The 11,243-nt window shown below is 34.6% G+C and overlaps 1 long non-coding RNA gene across 1 annotated transcript; it reads left to right on the forward strand.

Annotated features, from left to right (window-relative positions):
• The first annotated feature begins 5,665 nt into the window (after positions 1 to 5,665).
• On the forward strand, positions 5,666 to 8,296 carry LOC133727011 (uncharacterized). The gene is made up of 2 exons (XR_009854969.1): positions 5,666 to 6,276; positions 7,088 to 8,296. It is a non-coding gene; the product is annotated as an uncharacterized LOC133727011 (long non-coding RNA).
• The last annotated feature ends 2,947 nt before the right edge of the window (positions 8,297 to 11,243 follow it).

Below are 11,243 nucleotides of genomic sequence, written 5' to 3' on the forward strand. Positions count from 1 at the left end.
AGAAGACTTATGCTTTCGGCATTACGGCGTCAACATCATGAGGTTAGTGATCTCTTATTTGATCATTGTTTGTGTTCTTGGAACACATATGACTCATGTGTGTTTGTATTACTCTGACAGAGTCCAGTTAATGTTGAACACAAGGTAATTTAGCTGCCATAAGTTGGTTGGAAAAGATATTTGGAAGCCTAAGATTAAGCCCAATCCTTTTTGGTATAAAGGAAAGTCTGTGGTAGTTTAAGGTTCTTGCAATAGTCATTTTTTAATTTTGTGAAGAATATTTATGAGTCTATTGCTTTTAGAATATATTTAAATCTTAGAGTGAGTACTCAAGGGTCTTGAGTGTGTCATTATGTCTATTTAAGTCTTTAAGTTTCAAGGATCTTTTTTTTATGAACAGAGGATGGGCTAGAATGCCCAAGCTGTCTCGGAGTTTGCTGCCGGACGGGAGATCTACTGCCTATGGGACTTCGTCTAAGGGATTCTCTCGGGTTTGTCAGATGATTTGGCTGGGATGATGGCGAAGGCGGTGGTCGTGCGGTACAGGTCGGTTTTCGATCCCCGCTGATGGCTTCTTGGATCAACGGCGCCATGGGTGTTGATCAATGGCGGTGGGGATTGCGAGGCCTGGATCGAGGATGGTGTTCCGTACGTGGTGAAGCAGGTTGCAGCGGCGCTCGGACAGTTTAAATGCGGGGATGGTGTAGCGCTGCAAATCGCGACGTGGTTTCGACGGAACGTTGCAAGACTGTGGTGTACGACGAGAGTGATGGGAGGAGCCGGTGAACTGGCCCAAACCAAGATGATGGCCCTGGGTGATCTCCTTGGTGACCCTATCGGGCCTCAACATTTGGGCTGGGGTTCTGACCTAGTCCCATATTAATTTGGGCTAGGGTTTTGGCCCTTGGGCTAACCCTATGTTTTTAGTTTTTTATCTAATTACAATAATTTTCCTTATATTAGGAAACTAGATCTCTAACGTCTCCGGCATAGTATCAATGGAGGATCCCCACTACCTTACGGAGTTAATTGTATAATGAGTATGTCTATTTCTATGTACCACTACGTGTACCACCGCTAGCTTCTTGTCTGTCTATGTTTTTAAATGGCAGGGGAATGGTATGTAATGGCCTATTCTAGCTTGTGATGAATATATTATTTCACCCCTGGGGCTTGACTCGAAAAAAAGAAAAAAAAAGTAGATTAGAATGAAATAAAATTGAGTTTTATTAAGGGCTCTGTCCCTTGGTTTATCTTCTCATACCCATTCTGTTTCTCTCCTCTAATCTCTCATTTTATTTCTCCCTTGTACAGCTAAAACCCTCTATTTCTTCTAAAATCATTTTCCTTTCTTAATCTCTCAACACTCCCAAACCAACCCTAATCATACTCTCACCAACCGTTGCGCTTTGCCACATCACAACTCACAAGGTTCAGTTAGAGTGGGTTAAGGTTTTTTTTTGGACAAGGTAGAGTGGGTTAAAATTGAACCCAAGGTCTAGTTAGAGTGGTACCACAAAGACCGAGTCCGGCAACAAGTGAACAAACACAAGAACAACCTCTCATGTTCTAACGCAGTAGGAGAAAAAGACGAGCGAGTGCAACCCAACCAAATCAACTGACGATGCAGGAGCATTGCTGATCAAAGCGGAGCTCCATCAGAAGCGATTGATCAGAAAAGTAATGGTGATGTCAGGGCCGACCCTGAGGGCTGCCGCCTCAGGCCAACTGCTCCTGGGGGCCTTGGAAGTTTTGTATACATGATACTGATAGTATATATAAACGCTTTGCTGAGATGAACACTAAGTGCAATGTTGCTCCAGCGCTAGTGATTTTGGTCTACAAAGGCCCAACCCAGGTTCGGTCTCCCTCTTGTTTCAACTTTTTTCTTTTCTTTTTTTCAATCAGTTAAGTGACTCAAGTCAATCCTTGGGCCCAAATCGAACCTTGCTTCACTCATTCAGTTTTTTATTTTTATTTTTCCTTTTCAATTACTTATGTTTAACTAGTTTTGTATTTCCTTTTTGAAAAAAAAAACTAATTTTGTATTTCTGAAATTTATAGAGGAATAAATACTCATATATTTTTATTTTGTTATTAATTTCATATTTACTTTTATTTAAAAATATGTGATTTTATACTATTATTGCCACAAATATATATATATATATAGGTTTTAATTCTTCGCAGGCCGTTAGAATCTCAGGACCGGCCCTGGGTGAAGTTGTAAGCTTTATTTTCAACTAAATGCTCCAACATGTTATGTTCAGTTTTGTTCTTTCCTTCTCTGTAAGATTTTGATCTGTAAGACATTAGGTTGAGAACCATGGAGATGTTTGAGCTTGGTGTGGTTTCTATTTTGGTATTTAAATTGTTAGAAATTCTTTTCTCTTTCCCCCTTTGCCACTGTTTCCTTTTTTAATGTCTCACAGACACATCTATCTACAGATTCTTGAGCTTTCTGCAAATATTTTTCTGGCAAAATAGTCAAATTACCCCCTAACTCTTCCCATGGCTGCCGATTTACTCCCTGACATTTCTATATTGATTATCTACACCCTCACTTTTCTAATTGTTGCCTATTTACACCCTATCATTATTTTTTAGAGTTTCCTTCCAATTTTCCATTAACTTGGTTAGCACGTGAGGGGATTTTTCGTCTTTTCAACTATCACCCAAAAAAAAAAATTAAACAAACCAACACATCGTTAAAGAATTAAAAAAAAAATACAAAACTATTCTTCGTTAAAAGAAGGGGAAAAAAAAAACTTGCCCTTTGTCACTTCTTCCTTGTCCATCTCTTCTTCTTCTTCACTCCCTTTATTTCAAGATTGGTCGTTAGCTTGCAACTGATCGCTTAATTAATATTTGCTAGTTACATCAAATGATTGGATGATCATATCACTAAAGGAAAAACCATCTTTGATCATTTAGGTTTCTGGTTTTCATTTTCTTTGAAGGTCGAAATGGTCATTAATATTTCAAACATTCATATGAGAATTTGATCTTCCATGTTTCCAGTTGGAGGGGTTCTTATTGTGCATAAGATTGAGGAGCCATCGAACAAACTAAAATATTTATATGTATGGAATATGAAAATTAAAATTACAGCAAGCATGTGAAGGTCATCTTGATTGATTCAAGATGGGATTGTGCTATATATATTGATCTCGATAAAAGGAACATAGAGGAAGAGGTCATGTTGAGAAGAAGATAATTGAGAGATAGATAGAGAAGAAAAGGAGAGGATGAGGGAAAAAAAACTGTTGTGGGAGACGAATAGCAGTATTTTATTTTTATTTTTGAACAAAGTAATTTTGTATTTTTTTTCTAGATTTATTAATATATGAGGGTAATATTGGAAGATTAGAGGCAAAAAATTTATAGAATTGGCCAAGGTCTACTAAGATTTTTGTTCGGTACAACTAGCAACACTCTTTTTTTTTTTTTTGTGACAATTGCAGAGATGAAAAGGCCCCTCACATGCTAACAAAGTTAAAGGAGAAATTGAATGGAAAGTCTAAAATTTAACTATAGTCTAAAATTCTCAACCCTCTCTTTTCTGTTAAAACAAAAGCTCACATGCCATCAGAAGTAAAATCTATTAACTTCTCGATCAGTCTATTCTTACAAGCAAAGAGAAATTGCATTGTTCTTCCACACTATTTCACAATTATAGAAAATGCTTGTGTATAAGGGGTACATAACTGTCCCTGTAGACCTAGTATAAAATACCTATATATGGCTATGTATATAACCAAATATTTTAGACACCACGATCACAACAGAGAATTGAGGCAACTATTTGGCGGACCAACAAAAACGCCAAGTAAAGTAAGCTTCTTAATTCCAGTTCTCAGCTTCACGCCACAGAATAACGCCAAAGTTAGTGCAAGAAAAACCATAACCCAAGGCAGTACAATCTGAAAGGCTACAAGCATAGTCAATGCTACTTGGCAAACCAAACAAATCTTTAGCATCTGGATTCAGCACACACCCACCTATTGGACATAACTCGTGAGCATCATCTACTTTAGTCATGGATATTAGAATTTAAACATTAAGTTGGAGATTACGACTAAAGAGACTGTTATTATTAGTCACAAAGACCATCACAATCAAATCAAAATGTCTCCATTCAAATAAATCCCACGAAAACATAATATAACCGCACCCGAATCATGAGCGCACTTCTCGTCTCCATTTTTGTGACCACTGACCAATATGGAGAAGTTGGGAACGCAATTCAGGTCAATTGTGTTTCATTTTCAATGCTTTCTTTGAGTGGTCATAGTATATAATGTGTCCTGAGCTCTCAGAAATAGCTCAGCCTTATAGAGTAGATGATCTAGGCCTTTCACACTTATATAGAGCTCTCGAACATTTTTGTTTATCAGATGAGGTAATTAAAATTTTGAAATGAAACTTGGGGAGTGAAATTTATACTCTCTATTTTACAATCCACACTCAATGTTTCCTTTTTAGGTATCTTAAATTTTATCTTTTATAATGTGCATTGTAACATATGTGATGTAAGGTATACTATAAAATGAAACATGAAGTGTGAATTGTAAAATGAGGAGTGTAAATTTCATTCCCCTGAAACTTTTATTGTACTGAGAAACTTTTTCGACTACAGTCTTATCTATTTTAAGTCATCCGTTTTACTTTAATTTAAATTTTTGCTTAAGAAATTAAAATGTCGACCGTAGGATTAAAATGATAGAAGTCTTGAAAAATTAGAGAAATTCAATTTGAGATGAATAATAGGAAATAAATTTGGGAGGCTCTAGTTGGACCTCCAAATTTAATATTTGGACATCTCAATTTAATATTTGGACCTCTCCTACTAATTAAATATCCAATTCACTTATTCAAAAAAAAAAATATATCCAATTCACCTTTTTTGAATACTTCAAAAACTAAGTAAACCTCCTTAATTTTACCAAATCACCATTCAATTATGAAAAATTTTGTGAGTAAGCTGCCTACATCTTTGATATACTTTCAATGACGGATGCAGAGAGTGATTCTTGGAGGATCCAAACAAGTAGACAATTACAAAGATTTTTCTATTAATCCATATCATAGTTTTTGTTTGTTTGTTTTGCAATATAGATGGTTCTAGAAAAGACTTTGGTTCTCAAATATATATATATATATATATATATATATATATATATATATATATATATATATATATATATATACAGCGCTTCTTGATAGGAGCATTTTAAAGTGGTATTTTAATAGTTAATTCCTCACATTTTGCTTAGTTAATTCCTTAACGAATCGATTTTTAACTCAATTTCTATTTTCTTAGGTACATTGGAGTAAATGATGGTGAAATGAGCATTAGGTCCACACTTACCTATAAATGGTGGAGAAAAATGGAAATGTACTAAAATGTCAATTTTACACATTTTCCTACTCCGGCTAGGAGAAACCAAGCCAAGCAAGGAAGAAGGAGCGGCCGCCGGACCAAATGAACTTCAAATGAGCTGAAACTTTCCAGATCCATTCTACACATCCTAAGGATCATTTCTTATGAAGAGTGCCAGAGCTATAATTGAGTGGAAGGCCTTCAAACAGTCAGCCCAATTTCCTGCAGAAGCAAAACTGGAAAACTAGACCTGTAAGAGGTCCAGCAGCATTTCCAGCCCAAAGGCATGGAAATAAATTCTGAAATTTTACCAAAATGATCTACACTCATGGTAGATCATTTCATATGAAGAAGTCACGAGCCAAATCTGAAGTCTTGTTGGAGAAATAATTGAAGGAATAAAGGGGCAGAAACTGATCTAAAAACAGCTCAACACCACATGTTCAAGTTTCCTACCCACATGAAGAAAGCTAGATGCTTTTCTCTTTTTCCTTGGATATATTTTTCTGCTCCAATAGATCATCATCACTTCCATACTTCTGCACCTTCATGCCTTGCTTTCATTTCATCATTACTCCATCTTTTCCATATTTTACAAACCACTTTCATTATTTTTCTTCCATTTATCATTTCACTCTTCTTTTTCTTCCCTATATAAACACCTTCTCCTCTCACTCTAACGACATTCCTTCATCCATTCCATCTTCTTTGTCTCTCCATTTCCTTTCCATTTTCCTTTCCAACATCCTCTAGGGCAAGCCACGAAGTTCAAGCAAGGCCAAGGAAGAGAAGAACCAAGCCGTGAGCATCATCATCCATCCTCCACCTTTGAAGCTTGCTTTCGAGTCTCAAAGGATTCAACGTTATTCACCCATCTTCATCTTCCATCCACGGTGTAATTCGACCTCTACTTTGTAACCTTTGCTTTGTATTTCGTTGGTTTTGCCTTAGTTGACATATATGTTTGAACAATTGTTAATTTTTGGAATTTTATGATTAATTGAGAATTTTCAGATTCATATATTGTGATTCAAGAGTTGCTTATGTGGGTTTGTTTAATTAAATTTGCATTATGGATAACTTTTGTATTTTAATCTTATGTGGTTGCAAACACTTAGGGTTTCGATATAATTGGTGCTAGGTTTAAGAACATGAAATCGACTTTTCGTTTTGTGTAAACTTAAATCAAAGTAGTAAAGGTTTTGTACAAAGATCGAATTTAATTAAAGAGAATTGCAATTAGGTGGACTTTTCCATACTAAGTTGTACACTTGAGTTGATAGCCTTTCTCTATGTGTAATGCGTTAAACATGACATGATTGACTAGCTTTCTAGGGTTTGATTGCATGTTTGATAGGATTAATCTAGGTGCTTTCGCTTAGGTTAATTAGCATTGAAAAGTAAAAAATGGGAATTCATTTGCTTTCGAATGTTTCACATGATCAACTCCTTTCTCATGACTTAGATGAACAATATTAGGGTTTGAATCAATTTTAATCATAAGTTTCGGTTTTGATCTTTGTTCCTTCATTCCATTCGTATTTTTATGTTTTTGCATTTTTATTTGTTTTCTTAACTTAGTTTATTTTCGAATCCAAAATCCAAAATTCCCCCTTTTTCGTAAATATGTTTATACTTGTGAATATCTTTGTGTTTATATTACTTTGTTTTAATTTTAATTGTTTAATTGTTTGACAATGACAGGTGTACCCTCAATCCCCGGAATAGAACGATCCCTACTTGCTTATACTACTAATGATATTTATAGGGTTAAATTATGCGCTTGCTTTGAGCGTATCAATTTTTGGCGCCGTTGCCGGGGATTGAAAAATCACTTGTTTTTGTTTATAATTGTTGTATATAAACTGTTTGATACTTAGTTTAAATTAACTAGGTTGTTTTTTTTTATTGTTGAATACGAGTTTAATTGTGAGTTGTAAATTAAAGAAGGAATAGGTGAAGTCGTGTTTATTAATATTGGCCTAAACCCCTTATTGGTACCTAGTTCAGGTCCCTTAATGTTGAGGGCGGCCTTTATTAACATTCATTGAACTGTCTAACACACTTAGGACCTTTTACATCCTAGTAAGAATATCCTATGTGAGATGGTGTCTAGGAAGGGGATAACGTTCATGACGGGTTTTTGAATCCAGATCGAAGTGCATATAAATGGGCTTAGCTCATGCCAAAATGGATTTTTCCTCTCGTGTTCACCCTCCCCTACCTGGCCATTTCAGTAAGGTTGCCCAACGGATGTAGGAGGGACTTTGTGTCTAGACGACTATATTTGGGCCGCACGTCCACTTGATTTACCGCTTGGAATTAGATTTGATATCAATAATGTTTATAACAAAAGAAATACTTGTGCATACTCTTTACGTGTAAATTATTTTGTTGTTTCACACTTTATACTTGTAAAAATACTTTTTTTTACGTTTTATACTCACTTGTATACTTAACTTGTGTCTTATGTACAAAATACTTGTTAATTATACTTGTAGTTTGTAATTCATAGTTACTTGTTTATTTTTTTTGTATTTCTTTGTTAATATTAAGTTACTAACTTTATTTAATGTAGGTACCGTCTGGCTGCAAGACGTAAAATACAAGCGCTGCTTGGGAGGCAACCCAATTCAGAATATAATCAGATTTGCTTTCTCTTCCCCTTTTACTCCTCCATTTTCTTTTTGTTTTAGTAGTTATTTTCGTAAATTTCATCCCTATATGCTTACTTATTTCATTGCATGCTTTTAATTGATTACATTGAGGATAATGCAATATTTAAGTGTGGGGGAAGGGATTTATATTTTTGTCTTTCATTTTGAATCCTATAAATATTTTTGTCTTTCATTTTGAGTCCTATAAATATTTTTGAGTCCTATATTTTAAAAAAAAAAAAAATAATAATAATAATAATAATAATAAAATAAAAATAAAATAAAATGCATTCATTCAGTCTTATTAAATTCAGCTTTTTACAAAAAAAAAAAATAAAAAATAATAATAATAATAATAAAATAATAAATAAAAAAATATCTCCCAAATTGTATATTTTGTATTTCTTAGTTAATTATAGTTACTAACTTTCTAATTTCTATTCTGTCTGGCTGAAAGACGTTAAACTCAAGCGCTGCTTGGGAGGCAACCCAATTCAGAAGTAGCTGTGAAGGAGTCTACCTACACAGATTTGCTTTCTCTTTCCCTATCTCTTTTTATTTTTTAATTTTTTCTCTTTTGTTTTTATTTTAGGATTTATTTTCATAAATGTCTTCTATCTATGCTTATTTGTTTCATTGCATGCTTATGATTGATTACATTGAGGACAATGCAATATTTAAGTGTGGGGGAAGGGATTTATATTTGAGTCTTTTATTTTGAGTCATATATATTGGAAAATACAAAAAAATCGAAAAATGTCAAAAATTAAAAAAATTTCGTTGATTTTATTTATTGAGTCTTAGTCCTTTGTTTTTATTTTTGAGTCATAGGATGCCCTTTTAACTGTCTAGGATGAGCTTATATCTCTGAAATTAAGGCTAAAAGAGGATCACAAGATTGGGATAATATTTGATGATATTCTTTGGTTAATTATGATTTATGAAAAGCATATGAATGTGTAGTAGATATGGTGCATGCGTAACTTTGGTACAGAATATGAACATGTGGATGATAAGTTATGATTCATAATAACCCTTGTGAGAATTTGAGCCATGTGCCCTTTCTTTGTTGAGTGATTAATGGAAAAAAAATGAATTATACTCTTATTTTCTTGGCGATGATTCTGTTGATCTCATTATTCTTTCATCTTGATTGATTACATGCCATAGATTAAGTTTAATGGACTAGAGAATGCTAGAATTCGCTCTTGTGCTTGTTGAGACGTTTTGTCAATACATGGCCCTGATTCTGGAAAGGATAGAGGTTCTCTAGGAATTACCACCATTGCTAAATAAACTTGTGTCCCCATTTGTGCCCGTCGTGGGACCCCCCTAGATAAGCCCCTTTGAGCCTACATTAAGCCTTTTCGTTCATCACCCTTAAAATCCTTAACCATGAAGCTTAGTATAGTTACAACCCTACCCTTTGTTCTAAGGACTTAGTGGAGCTATCTTTTGAGACATACTACATGGGTTTGGTGCTAAGGATGAAGATTGAGAAGAGGTGAAAGTTCAAGTGTGGGGATAGACTTGTCCATAAAGAAAAAGATATGTTGAAGCCGTGAAAAAATGAAAAGAAAAGAGAAAAATTGTGTACGGCTAAAAAGAAAAAGAAAGAAAAAAAAAATATATATGTTTATGGACTTTCATCCCCCATACTTAGTGATTTTGGAGTTTGCTTTGAATTGAAGGCCCACTACAGAAAAATTTGACCTTTGTCCATTTCACTAGAGTTCAAAGGAAGTTTAGAAGGAAGGTTGGGCCCAACATGAAGACATTAGCCCTTTTATTTTACCTCTATGGGTGTGGCGTTTTGAGTTGGTGGATTTCTAGAAGTCTCTCTACATCTGCATGAGCTCTGCTAGGTTTTTAGGATACTTTGACATTCCATACCTTTCATTTCTGAAAACTTTGAGCCTTAGCCCCATTACAACCCTTTGAGAAGACCTTCTTGATCCTTAAGATGGGACATCCTTTGATGTGGAGATGAGTTACAAGAGTTGAACCTATGGCTTGGGTCCATTCGTGCAAGTAGTTGATATCCTTCATGAGATCTTTTGAAAAAAAAAATTATATTCACAAAGTGCTTTTCGTTTCTTATATATGTGAGCTATTTGACTGCCTTAAAATATGTTCTCTCACATATAAATGAGTGATTATATATGGCTTGGGTCCATTCGTGCAAGTAGTTGATATCCTTCATGAGATCTTTTGAAAAAAAAAATTATATTCACAAAGTGCTTTTCGTTTCTTATATATGTGAGCTATTTGACTGCCTTAAAATATGTTCTCTCACATATAAATGAGTGATTATAAGCTTTTAAGCATTGCCTTGATCTGAGAGAAGAAAGAGTGGATATACCTTGTGAGGATATGAATCATACTTGTCTGAAGCATGCTAAGCTAAACCCCATCACCATTGTTACAACCAAGTCCTACTTGTGTATGTGTGGATCATATGTTTTAATTAACTCTCGAATGCTTAACATTGATTCTTGGTTGAGTGCTAATCTTGGTGTTGTGAAAGTAAGAGATTTCTGAGACAATATGTTAAAGGGCAATAGAGGTCTTTGTGATGTCAACATCTTGGTCTTTGTCTTTGAATTTACTCTTTTATGTGTGCCATTTTTTTCTTTGTGTTTTGCTTTGTGTTTTACGTTTTTGGTTTCTTTGAGTCTTTGTGTTTTTGTTTCCATACTTAGTCATTTTTTTTCGTTGGTTTCTTTGTTTTGTGTCATAGTCTTTTTGGTTTGTTAGTTTTTGATTTTGCTAAGGGACTAGCAAAAGCTAGTTTTTGATTTTGCAATATAGATGGTTCTAGAAAAGACTTTGGTTCTCAAATATATATATATATATATATATATACAGCGCTTCTCCGGTGCGGACGTCCGCACTTTTTGCTTAGGTGCGGATTTCCGGTTTTGACCCACTTTCCGATCACATTTTCACATCTTAGCCGTTCAGTTTTTAGGTCATAATGTATAGATCACCTCTACAAAATTTCAGCCAATTTGGTGATCGTTAAGGCATCCAAAACTGCAATTTACCATTATAAATACGAACGGTTCCGGTTCGACAGATTCGGTCCGTTCGTGTAAATTGCAATTTTGGATGCCTTAACGATCATCAAATTGGCTGAAATTTTGCAGAGATGATCTATACATTAGGATCTAAAAACTGAACGGCTAAGATGTAAAAATGTG

The sequence above is a fragment of the Rosa rugosa genome, chromosome 1 (genome assembly GCF_958449725.1).
Source record: "Rosa rugosa chromosome 1, drRosRugo1.1, whole genome shotgun sequence".
Lineage (NCBI taxonomy): Eukaryota > Viridiplantae > Streptophyta > Magnoliopsida > Rosales > Rosaceae > Rosa > Rosa rugosa.